A 13533-nucleotide genomic window follows, 5' to 3' on the forward strand; every position below is an offset into this window, starting at 1 on the left:
GCATAAATGTGATGAACTGAGTTTCATCACCAGTCATATGCCTCGAGCATGCGCTGTCAATGTACCACATCTTTGACTTCTCATCACACCTCAGGCTTACCTGCAATATCGCTAGTTGCTTTTAGGTACCCAATTCTTTTTGGGTACTTGTTTGTTAGGTTCAACAGGTAAAGCATCATATTTCATTTTATGACGACACACTTGGACAGTGTGTCCATTTTTCCCACAGAAGTCACAGATGAACTTCCGTTTAGGATATCTCACAGACTGGTCAGCACCCTAGTACTGAGCGTGCCAGCACACCTTTGTGGTGTGTCCTTTCTTCCCACAGAAGTCACACTGGACATTCCGCTGAGGATTCCATCTCTATTGACTAGTACTTCGGTACTGAGTGTTTAGAGGAATATTTCTTTTATTCGGAACCTTAAGTTGGTTCTGAATAGATGTGAGATCCTTTTTCAGTTTCTTAGAATGTGATTGGACCTCAGTGACAAACTTTTGCATAATTTCAACGTTGCTATGCAAGGTTTAGTTGTCTTGGAGAAGATATCGAAGGTCACTCAGCTTGACCTCCTCAATCTCGTCACATCGCCTGCTGAGTGCTCTAACCTTTTTGTTACACTTTTTGACAAGTGTGTAGAGGTCACTCAAGGCATTAACCATTTCATTTCTGAGCAAGGGTAGTGATATTACCTCAGTTGAGTGTTCCTCATCGTCAGATGCAATGGAGGGGTAAGCATGCTCAAAAACACAAGGCTCAGCAAGCTCATCTTCCATGAAGCAGATCTTTGCTGACTCAGTGGCATCGTCTCTTGATGATGATGACTCATCACTATCACTCCAGGTTGCCACCATTGCCTTCTTGCCGTTCTTCCTTTCCTTCTTCAAGGTAGGACAACTTGATTTGATATGGCCAGTTTGATGACATTCAAAGCATGTAATGGGCTTTGAGTTGTCCTTCTTGTACTTGCTGTCGCTTGACTCAGCTTTGTACTTATCAAACTTCTTGTAAGGCTTCTTGGAATATTTATCATTCTTTCTTAACAGCCTTTTCATCTTTCTAGTGAACATTGCCATTTCTTCATCATCTGTTGAGCTCCCATCAGTGGAGTCAGCTTTCATGACAAGAGACTTTTGCTTCTTGTCTTCAGACTTCTCCTTCACCTCAAAGTTCTTCATTGAGATCTCATGGGTCAGCAGCGATCCAATGAGTTCATCATACTTGTAGGTGGTTAAGTCTTGAGCTTCCTCAACAGCAGTTTTCTTGGCTTGCCAACTTTTAGGAAGACTCCTCAGTATCTTCTTGACTTGCTCTTCCTCAAAAAAGATCTTGCCAAGTCTCTTGAGCTCATTGATTATATTTGTGAACCTTGCGTTCATCTCAGATATTCCTTCATCATCATTCATTTCAAAGAGCTCGTACAACCTCATGTTCTGGTGCACCTTGAACTCCTTCACTTTGTTGGTTCCTTCGTATGTGACTTCCAGCTTCTTCCAGATCTCCTGCGCTGACTCACAACCTGAAATTTTGTTGTACTCTGCAGCATCTAACGCACAGTGAAGCATGTTTATAGCCGAAGCATGATTTTGTAGCTTCTTGAGATCATCCTCTGTCCATTTAGTCTCAGCTTTAACAACCGTTTGGCCGTCAACAGTTTCAACAGGAACAAATGGGCCTTGGACTATTGAAAGCCATGCACTCATATTTGTTGCCTGAATGAAATTTTTCATTCTGTTCTTCCAAAAGGTATAGTTAGACCCGAAGAACAGAGGAGGCCGAGTAATGGACAGTCCCTCAGGTAAAATCTGAGTTGTCTGATTTCCTGGGAGGAAACGAGTGCTGTTCTCAGCCATTGTGGGGATTAGCTCAAGATAGTTATATCTTGCTCATTAAGCTGTTAAGATCTGATACCACTTGTTGGTCCCTTATAACGTGACAAGTTTAGTTCCAATGGGGGGGATATGAACTATTTAAAATTTTGTCCGTTTAGGCTGACTTCTTTTCTTAAGAAAAGGTTTACACAGCGGCGCTAAGTAATTCTAAGACACAAGCTTAGTCAACTTATGACTAAGTCTGTTTCTTTCCTTGAGTCAGGAGATAGCACTTAGAGTCTATTCCTGAACTCAGCTTCTTAGTGCACTCAAATCAGCGTGAGTTCGTTACTTAGTCAGTTTTATAGCAAACAATATATAAAGGAGTTTAAGGGTTAGAAATATGTTACTCAGCAGACATATCCTGGTTCGGTCTCTCCACCTACGTCCAGTCCCCGGAACTCGTCCGAGCTTTTTGAATTCTCTACTGAGCTCTTTAAAGGTAGAGCACGAAACCTTTTACAATAGAAGCTGAGTATACAAGAGTACTACTTTAAGCTAAGGTATAGCAGCGAAAATATAAAAAAATTTAGCCTACTTCCTTTTAACCATAGGATCCGTTAATCGTTATTTCATATAAAGAGGGATAAGAAGAAATACCTTTCGATGATCAATCTACCGTTGCAAACGAAGTGCCCACAACTTCAAAAGAGATGGAAACTGTTTACCAATCTTCCCCTATCCGAAACAGACCTTCCAGACCTCCGAACGACAATCCCTTCGGTCGAAACGTGGAAGAATATGTCTAGAAGCTACTGTCCAAAAATCACGACGATCCGACGGTTCAATCTCCGGAAATCCGCGAAATAGTGAACTGACCTGATGTAGGTGAAGAAAAACGAATTTCTCCCTTTTGTTTGTTTTTCCTTCTTTCATGAACACAGTGAGATTAAGTTAGAATCAACCGTATGAGATGCAACCAAAATAGATTGCCTGTAATTAATCAACACAAGATCAAAGAAAAAGAAGATGGATGAAATTAATCGATCGGTGGAAGCCGTATGAATTCTTGTCCACGAACTGGGGGAGTCGAATTCTCTTTCTCTCTCTAAGCTAGGGATTTCGAAAATCACTAGGTGGGATTAGGGAGGCTTAATCGAAATTCTATGTAGTAGGGGTATATATAATCACTTGTATCTAAACCCTAGTTAGATAGGAATAGGTTACTTAATAGGAATTCCATTCAGAATAGAATTCCTAATTATTATCTCCTTATATATCTAATATATCTAGGATAATAATAAATAACCTAATTGGATAATAATATGAGTATATTAATCTAATTAAAACTCCTAACTTAATTATCTCTTAATTAATTTAATTCACAAACCTAATCAAATTAGGATTAATGGAATTAAAATAATTCCTTATTTATTACATACAAATTTCGGCCCCCTCTATTTAAATGGGCCTTACTGGGCTCAATTGGGCTTCCATCTATTAATGACATCCATCTCTCTTTTGGTTCCAAGTCTTATGTGTGATCCATTAGGTTCTTACTACTTCTGGCCGTATGCAACTATTAAATTAATTTCTTCAAGAATTATATTTAATCCTTGCATAACGGAATGATGTACTGAGTATGTTATTGGCAAGTCTGTAATCATTCCCCCAGAGTCCGTTAAGAAGACAGGTTGATTCTGTCGTTAACCTTTCCGTATTAGTTACAGTATAATTCGATCCTTTATCAACTACATCCTTGAACTGAATCTTATGACTATGGATGATGTCAAGTCACATATAGCGAGACGTTCGTTTTACTTGTACAGGCCGAGTCAACTCAAATAGATAGGTTAAGTGAAATCTGTATTTCTTACTCTTAAGCTATCACCTTGCAAGGATTTAGAGTCGAGTCTTCCACAAGCGATCCTTGGATGTATCTCCCATTAATCAGGAGTGATAAATGCTCAATCCAATGTATAACTACCCTGACATTACCTCCTGTGACACCCAACCTTTGCAGTTCACACCCCAGAGTCATCTCTGTTAAGGATCGTGGGACCGCAGGATCAAAGTCTCACATTCAGTAATTCAGGATGACCAATTAACATTCCTTTAAGTCTGAGGATTAGTTATACCTATTAATACCAATAAGATGAACATGTGACAAGGATGAATCTACCCATCCTGTTATCTCAAATCGGATCCCCAATCCTAATGAACGACGTTTCACCGGATCTATGTAACTGTCCAGATATCTTTATATATGAAGCTTGTGAGATCAGCTTTCTGTCGGACAGAAGATATTGTTACATACAAGTCTCAACAGCGATATATCAATCCTAAACATATCACTTGACTTGGGGTGGTTTTAAGTTTATTAGTTTATTATAAAGTTTTGTCTCACTTCATGCTTGTATGAACACTTTATAATCACTTTAAAACAAACTTATGGATTTCCTTTTATTAGACTTTATTTAGTGCTTAAAAGGGATTGCCTTTATATAGTTATAAAACATACATATCATTAAAACAAATGATATAAAGAACAATTCATTTACATTAAGTTTGTATCCTGCAACAATTGTCTATAGGACACTAAACCCCAACAGGTAGTGCTCGGCAGCTTTTCGTCTGGCAAACAGAATGTTTCGACATTTTTGGCAAAGTCTTCCAGACAGCTTCCTGCGCCTTCTGAACTTTACCCAAAGTAGAAATACTTTGTCTAGAAGTTGGTTCTTGTCTACCGTTGTCTTGTACTTCTTGTCGACACACTCAGCAGCTTTATCTTGAAGCAATTGAGAGAAGGCTTCTCGATCCTTCTTCATGCTGAGCTTGTGCTTTGTATAAAATGACCGCGTTTTGTATCTTGGGCCGTGATGTCTTGATGTGTTGACTTGGGCTTGACTTCCACTTATGGGCTTTATATCTTAATGTCTTATATACCAATAAACTCAACATTGAACAAACACATTAGTGTAAATAAATCAAAGCATTTAAATTTAATGTGTTAGAATATTTTTTTTATCAATTACATAAATAATTTTGTCAAATCAAAATCATGTGGAAAGGTGTTTCAACAATTATAAATCACACGGTTATTTCTTCAGTTCAAGAGCCCAAAAATTCAAAAACTGATTCACATTCGATAAAGGCGGGAAGCTCCCGCGCCTAACAAAATAGGAAAATACCGAATAAAGCATTACAACGCTACAAACCAATCGCAAACATCATGTCGATTGCCCGCATACACAAGATAATATGTTTGACAAGTACAAACCGACCAACAAAACAGTTAAACGAAATACTTAGTGATACGCAATATAATCCGGATTTGGAATGGCTTCATCATCCATGAAGGCTTGATGCATCGATCGCCAGTCATAACACTCATCCGTATTATGCCCATTCTGCCTGTGGTATAAGCAGGCCTTGCCCACATGAGTCACCCGATGGCTCGGATCCGCCGGAATAGGCCCTACCATGCCCTGCCTAGCAAACTCCAAAAACACAACACTACGAGGCTTCACCGGATCCACGAATGTCGGACCGTTGGGTCGAGACGGAGAAGCATGATGACCTACTCACCAAAATTCTACTTCCACAGGTAAATTCAGTATTCGATCCATCTCATCCGATAGGAGCCTCCTAATCCATGATGGGTGCGAATTCAACACTAGTGCAGCCATCTCATCCGGCTCCACGAAGCCGATCCCCTTCTGATACCAAGCACCCATGTCCGTGGTAGACAAAGCGCTAACCACGACGTCACACGAGTTGGTGGCCGAGCCAGTATATGGCGCAGAATTCTCACTTTCCAAAACACGAGTTTTGGAGCTCTCTCCCCGACTCATCCAGATCGGAGATGCGTATCGAGCCTTTCTCTCGCTCGTGTAATCTACGACCGGAGGTGCGTAATAAACGTACGGATGGGGCATCGTCGAAATAGCTGCTGCACTTCGAGGACCTTCGTCGGATCGAAAATATCGCAGAGAGACATCGCAGGCAACAACACAAGTATATCACGTAAAATATTTTGACTTTAAGATGAAAGACGGAACCCATTTATAGCACAACAGTGACACGACATGAAAGACAATACAAAAAAGCAACAATCAAATCAAATACCTGGCCATCATAGCAAAATAGAAAATAAGCATTCCATAATCCAACAAAAGATTCACAAAAGTACGAGTTATGATTACAACAAAGCTTGCCTAAACAAACTAGCTATTTTTTCTTCTGGAAGCGTTCGCAAAACTCAACGGCCTTAGACTGCTCCCCGTGGTCATAGATCTTTGGTGCGAACACCACTTCTGGCGGAAGAGCAAAACCAGTGGCATACTCTGCGGTAATGATCATCATCCGGTCCAGCTTCATAAGGTTCTCTTCTTGCTTCGCAGCAAAGGCTCGAAGATCGGCAGCCTCTTTACGAGCTACCTCAAGTTCTTGCATGAGCCTCTCCTTCTCCACCAGCAAGTCCGACCTCTCCTTGCTCACAGCAGCCAGTTGAGCTTTCTTCTCGACCAGGGCCTCTTTAACCTACCGTACCCAGCGGACAGCGTTCTTCAGTAGGAACTCGCGGCGACGAAGCTCCTTCAAATCCTCGTCCCCTTTCTGCTTCAACTTCTCCCTCTCCCCTTTCTCCAAGCTTAGCCGATCGCGCAAACGGGTTAGTTCAACGGACTGCGCATCTAGAGTTTTGCTAGCCTCCATGATCCATGCATTCGCTTTCTCCAGGTCAGCAATGACATTCCGTAGCTCATCCTCCATCGAATGAAAGATATTTTCATCGTTCACATACATGTCGAATATGCGGTTCGAATTAGCAATCGCCTATGAGCAATGAAGAAAGTCAAAACAAAGTAGAAATCAAACCAAACAAAGACAAGGAACTTACCACTCCAAGGGCAGACAGCACCTCCAGCCCAAAGTCAATCTTTGACACATCAGCCATTCGCTTCGACTCCCTGGAAATCTTCGTTATCCTAGCAAGCGCCCGTGGGAGATCGGAACTCATCATATCCGCATCAACTGGCAGTTTTTGGATAAAGTCAATATACCTTGCCACTTTGGAATCCATTCTCGACATCAGGTCTGGATGATCACCAAGCCGATCCACCAAATCCTCAGCAAACTCAGCCTCCACTTCAACACGAGTTCGTTTCGAACTCTCACCTTTTGCTCCCTCAGCTTCAGCTTTCTCCGTCTCGCATCCAGTACCATGCACCGCCTTCATTTTCTCCTCGCAGATTGCTCTCCTTTTCCTACAACCAGATCGCTCTGACCTTCCCTCCACATTCTCCGCCGCAATCAAGGCAACTGCAGCCCCCTCAGCAACCTCTTTGTCGCACGGGTTGACCAACGGCCTCGCAAGAGGAATGGTCGCGTCAGCTTCTACATCCTTGGAAGCACCAATCACCCCGCCCATGCTCTAAACCACTTGGTTCGCCTCTTCCAGAGAAGTAAAGGAAGCTAGTGAGGCTGAGTTCGCCTCGAATGCCTCAGCAGGAATCGTCATTCCAACGCAGAACTCGTTCATATCAAAATCCATGTTGACCCTCGGATCTCCAATACCTATAAAACAGCGAGCAAATGATTAGGAAATCAACAAGTCCATTAAATTTAAAGCTACCCGAAGACCCCCCGATGCCTCACCTACGACAGCCATATTCACGGTAATGGACTCTAATTCGGCCAACTCCCCTTTGGTGAACCGGTGCCCTCTCTTCCATCGTTCAAAATCGGTGGCAGACCGCCCCAATAGCTGAGCCATCCTTCATTGATTCCAAATATAGTACCCGGAGGCCAAAAAATGCCCGATCAGTTGGTCGACATCCTACTTGTGTTCTTTATCACAAGGAAGACCTTTCAGATACGTCACCAGCTGCTCCTCTGACTCTAGCATCTCTCGGGGAACCAACCACCGGCCAGAGTCCATGGGATCCTCGTTCTAGACTACCCGAAAAGGGAAATCGCCATCCAGCTTGCGGACCAGAACATAACGGTGCCTCCACTCTTGGATCTTATCTTGTAGCCCGCCGAACACTTTAAACTTCTAGTGGGAGAACGTCACAAGCTGCGAACGCGAACCTTTATTCAGACGGAAGAACTAGCGGAAGATAAGACCAGTTGCTCGATAACCGGCTGATCTACACAGCGAGTAGAAGGCCACCAGCATCCTCCACCCATTCGGGTGGATCTGGCCAGGGCACAGATCATACTCCTTCATCACTTCAACAAAAAACGACAGCAAGGGCAGCCGCATCCCTGATTCTAATTGCTCCTCATACACAACGAGCTTGTTCGCTTCACCTACATGACAGGCGCGGTCCTCCTCGTGAAGCGCGATCAGCTCATAAGGTTCCCCTATCCGATAGGCCATCGAAAGAGAAGCCAAGTCCTCGGACACTATAATGCTATATCCATCCTCGACCGCATAACTATCTGGCCTCTTTGGTCGCTGGGATTTTCCAAATCGCTTGCTGTTGGACCCTGCGGCACTGGGCAACCGTGACCACACCTTGGCCCTCATCCTTTCGTATAAGGTTATGAGGGTTTCGCCCTCTTTTATAAGATCGTCCGAGACCTCCACGATCACCTCATGGATATCCGCTGCAACACCACCAACCAGTCGTGCTACACTAGGATCAGCACGCGGCACCAGAGGTCGTCGGTTTTTTGTTCTTTTCCATTGATGAGAACCGCTCTCACCCTCCGACTCTACCCGCCTCTTACGCTTCGATGATCGATTGCGCGAAGCGTCTCGAAGGACGAAATCACTCGGGATCACAGGTGGAAATCATTTTAAGGCCCCTCGGGAAGAACCCTCTGACATAATCCTCTCACCCTAAAATTAAACAAAAGCAAAATGAAGCGAATAGGACGAGTTACTGACCTTGCTCTGAGCAACGATAGTCAAAAAGGTACTCCTCACACCAACGCGAGCCGTAAACTGGCTGACAGCAACTCCAGATGTTGGCAAAACGGGAGTAAAAAGGAAATAAGCGATGAGCAAAGACAAAGAAAGCAGGGAAGCACCAAATCGGAAAATGCAGAGAGCAAGAAAAAATGGGCATGAATCTCTCTCCCGCCCTTTTATATCAAGCTGAAAAGGCACCTGCGCAGTGTTCCAATCAAGATAAGTGACGGCACGTGCAATTGGGCATTTATAGCAAGCATTTAATACTAAAGCAAAACGGAGGCGCACACGTGGAAGGCCAACAGGTTCTTTACGCTCGGATGGACGAAACGTACGCGTTTCATTAAATCAAGAAGACACCCGACGCTTTTTAGCACCTTGCATGCAATACTCAAGCAGTGACCTCACGAGGGGGGACTACTTGATAAGGTATATGAAACAAGCTCATTAAGCCCACTAGAGTACAGATGGAGGCCCAAGCCTACTAACAGAGGGCTATAAATATACTCACTGAATTGAGGTAAAGGGGGGATAGATAGACAATTGTTCTTCGATTATATGCTTGGATATCACCTAGAACTACTAACTTTCTTAATTGTCGGAGTGTCTGCAGGGACCGCTCCCCGCATAGAGACGTTACTCGAATGATCCAAGGTGTCGAGGAGCTAACCGGGCCACTGTCGGGCCATTGTAGTTCGTTGCCTAATTGGATTCTAATATCCACCTGGCAGAAGTTTATCTTGCAGATATTGATAGCTCCCATTTGTATAGGGTTTTTAGGATCATTTTAGTTCGTTTTTGCTTTATTTCCTTTTAATTTTAGTATCATTTTGTTACCTTTTAGTTAAAATTAGTAATTTTCGGTATTTATGACATTTTCTGTGTTTTCAGATGTTTTTAGGCCTATTTGAGCATTTCCAAACCAGACCCAAGCCTATTGGAGCATTTCCGGATTATTCAGGGACCGTCAGAGCAATTTTATGATTTATCAGGAACCATTAGAACACTTTTTGAAAGTCCAGGGACCTAAACAGATAAAAGCCGGAGCAAAATCGCCCCAATTAGGACCTGTCTCATCGAGATATGCCCTGTCTCGACGAGACGAGTGCGCCTTCCCCTTTGCTGGAATGCGCAGGATTTGGGCCTGAAGCCCATTAAAACACTTTGTAATAGTCCATTTTTACCCTTGATGAATTAGGGTTTCCTCCCTAACTCTATAAATAGGGAGCTAATCCTAATCTTTGGGGGGAGATTACATTTTTAATAATTCAACCTCCACAATGTAGATTTATAGTTTTATTTTCCTGCTTTCTAGATTAGGTTTATTTCAGTTTTTACTTTCTATTGTTGAAGAACAATTAATGGGAAAAGCTCTTCATCTTCTATTTTTGTGATTGGAATCGACAAACGGGTTCTAGATTTCTCTCTTTCCCTTTTATCTTTTGCGATTATATTTAATTAAAGCTTTTTCCATTATTCCTATTGTCCTTTTGCTATGATTAGTTGTCTATGAACTGATCCCCATCCAATTTTGGATGGAGATGAAATTGATTATATGATTATGTGTGATTAGGGATCTAGGGCCTTTGATTGATCAGTTTATGCATGCTTAAAGCCTTGAAATTGTTAGGAATAGGATTATTGCTAGAATGAGACTTGATGACGATCAACTAGCCTGCTTTATATATATATTGTGCCTAATGCCTATAAACCTGACAAAGATAGGATTATAGATAGATAAGAACCTGACCATGGAATTATCTATGCTGAATCTGTGTAAACCTGACCTCTCTAGAGACCACTAGGAGTGCGGCTTCAAGGCTGGGCTATGGCTTTAGCCTTAGTTGCCAAAGAACCTAATGCTTTGCATGACCTAGGGTATATGCCTAATCAAGCCGTCACCCGAATGCATGTGAATAGGTTATATGAATCTTGATCACATTTGTCTTTCTTATTAGGGCAATTACCGTTAATCACTGGTAAAATATAAATCTGAGCTCCCTAAACCCATACATAGGATTTAATCAAAGGATTCCTCATCCTAGATTGAGCCATCCATTAATCCACCTTCTACCCTGTTAATTGTTCACTTTATTTTGTTACTTTATTGCTTTCAATTCAATTAGTTAATTAGACAAAACCCAAACTATCTTTCAACCCTCTAAACAATTAGATCACTCTAGGTAGATTTACTAATTATAACAAATAGTCTTTGTGGTTCGATCTCGTGCTTAGCACAATATTACTTGTTGCGATAGGATACACTTGTCCTATTAATTGATATATATTTTACGAGCATCAGATATTCAAAAGCAAATTTTAGAACAATGAGATTCTCCAGAGTTGAGTAGTGCTGCTTCTGTCGCCTGCTCCAACCTTGATTTACAGCTTCTTCGGTAGGAGATGATGTATAGAGAGCAAAGCCGTGTTAAGTGGCTTAAAGAGGGGGATCGAAACACTAGTTTTTTCCAAAGGTCTGCTAGAGTTAGAAAGACATGGACCGACATTCATCATTTGAGGATCGGCGATGAGGGTCCCACTTCTGACACAGTTAGATTATCTGATCATGTAATTGAGTATTTCTCTAATCTCTTTCATAGTTTTAGGGAACATATTGATCTTTCTCCAATTAATGAGGTAATTCCCAACTTAGTAACTTCTTTGGAAAATGAGGAATTAACTTCTAAACCTTCCATTGAAACTATTAAAGACACAGTCTTTTCTATGGATCCTGACAGTGGCCCTGGCCCTGATGGTTTTGGGGGAATTTTTTATCTTTTCTTTTGGGATATTGTAGGGAAGGATGTTTGCAATATGGTTCAGGCTTTCTTTGATCATGGTTGCATCCTGCCTGGTTTAAACTCTAGTGTTATGGCTCTAATTCCTAAAGTTGCTGAAGCTGACAGAATTGAGAATTTTCATCCAATTGTGATGAGTAACTTTGGTTTTAAAATCATCTCAAAAATTCTTGCAGATCGCCTTGCAGTTATTCCATCAAGGATTGTCTCTCCCAACCAGTATGGTTTCCTTAAAGGTAGAAGCATTCATCAGTGCATTGCCTTAGCATCTGAGGGAGTTAATATGCTTGACAGAAAATGTTTTGGTGGACACATGGCCTTAAAAATTGATATTCGTAAGGCTTTTGATACTTTAGATTGGAACTTCCTCTTAGCTGTGTTGGATTCCTTTGGTTTTTCTCTCACTTTCAGGGATTGGATCGTAAACATTCTAGCATCTTCTTGTATTTCTGTGATGATTAATAGTTCTCAAAAGGGTTACTTTTCTTGTTCTAGAGGGGTTAGACAAGAGGACCCCCTCTCTCCTCTTCTGTTTGACATTGCTGAGGATTTTTTTTCTCGTTGGCTTACTAAGATGGTGAGGGAGGGTACTTATTCTCCCATGTATTATTCTGGAGGAAATTCTTTTCCCTCCCATCTTCTTTTTGCTGATGACATACTCATTTTTGGAGTGGCATCCTTAAGCAACTTGCATGCACTCAAGGATTTCTTCCTGCTCTATGGACAGATCTCCAGTCAACATGTTAGTTGGGACAAATCTGCTATTTTTTTTGGTTCTCAGGTGAGTCCTCCTAGGAGAGTTTGTCTTGCTCACTATCTTGGCATCCGTTTGGAGTCTCTCCCTTTCACTTACTTAGGAGTCCCTCTATTCAAAGGTGCTCCAAGGGCTCGTCATCTCAGCAGTCTTACTGACAAATTACTCACTCAATTTAGCAAGTGGAAAGGTAGCTCTCTCTCCTTTGTAGGGCGTTTAACTCTAACTAAGTCTGCTATTATTGGTTCTCTGGTTCACTCATTCTTGATCTATAAGTGGCCAGTGGGATTGTTGAATAAGCTCAATAGAAGTGTTAGGAATTTCCTTTGGACGGGTTGTATTGATCAGAGGAAGCTAATCACGGTTTCCTAGCAGACTTATTGCAAAAGTTTGGAAGGTGGAGGTTTGGGCATTAAGGACTTTAGGATCTTTAACCAGACTCTCTTGGGTAAGATGTGTTGGGAATTGATTCAAGGCACCAGTCTAGCTATTTCTCTGATGAAGTCTAGATTTCTGGTTGTCTTTGGTTTCCCTAAAGCTGTCATTGCTCCTTCCTCGATTTAGTCTTCTTGTAAGTTTGTTTATTCATCCATTTGGGACCAGACCTTTTGGTGGATTGGCCAGTTTTCATCGCTTAATTTTTGGACAGATAGGTGGATCGTTCCATCCGTGGCGGACAGATTGGGTCTTGATCATCAGGATAAGCGTTCTTGCTATAATTCTATTGATAATTTTTTGGTAAATTTGGAGTGGCTTGACTTAGGTACTCTACATTCGGTTGTTCAAGACAGTATTCGATCTATTCACCGGGGTAGAGATTATTTTGATTTCTGCGCTTGGCAGCCCTCTACGAGTCTGCCAAAGAGTACTATTCGGTTATCAGTCCTAGTTCATCATTGGTGGACTGGTATAAATTTGTTTGGAATGCTCACACTCCCCCTTCTCGTTCCTTCACTTTCTGGAGAGTTTTGCATGGACGGGTTCCAACTCATGACCTCCTGTAGCGTCTAGGATTCTCCATTGCCTCTCGTTGTGCTCTATGTGAGGGATGCTAAGTCCATTAACCTCTTATTCATTAGATGTTCTTTTGAAGATTCTCTTTGGAGGGCTATTGAGATTCATTTTGACTACTCTTTGCCTCGTCATTCCTAATTCATCCACTTCTTCAACACTCTTCGTAGCCTTCATTTTAGCTCACAGGTGTCGATGATCTAGCGTGTTGCCGCTGTCACTTGCATCTGGTTAAT

The sequence above is a fragment of the Euphorbia lathyris genome, chromosome 7 (assembly GCF_963576675.1).
Source record: "Euphorbia lathyris chromosome 7, ddEupLath1.1, whole genome shotgun sequence".
Taxonomy (NCBI): Eukaryota; Viridiplantae; Streptophyta; class Magnoliopsida; order Malpighiales; family Euphorbiaceae; genus Euphorbia; species Euphorbia lathyris.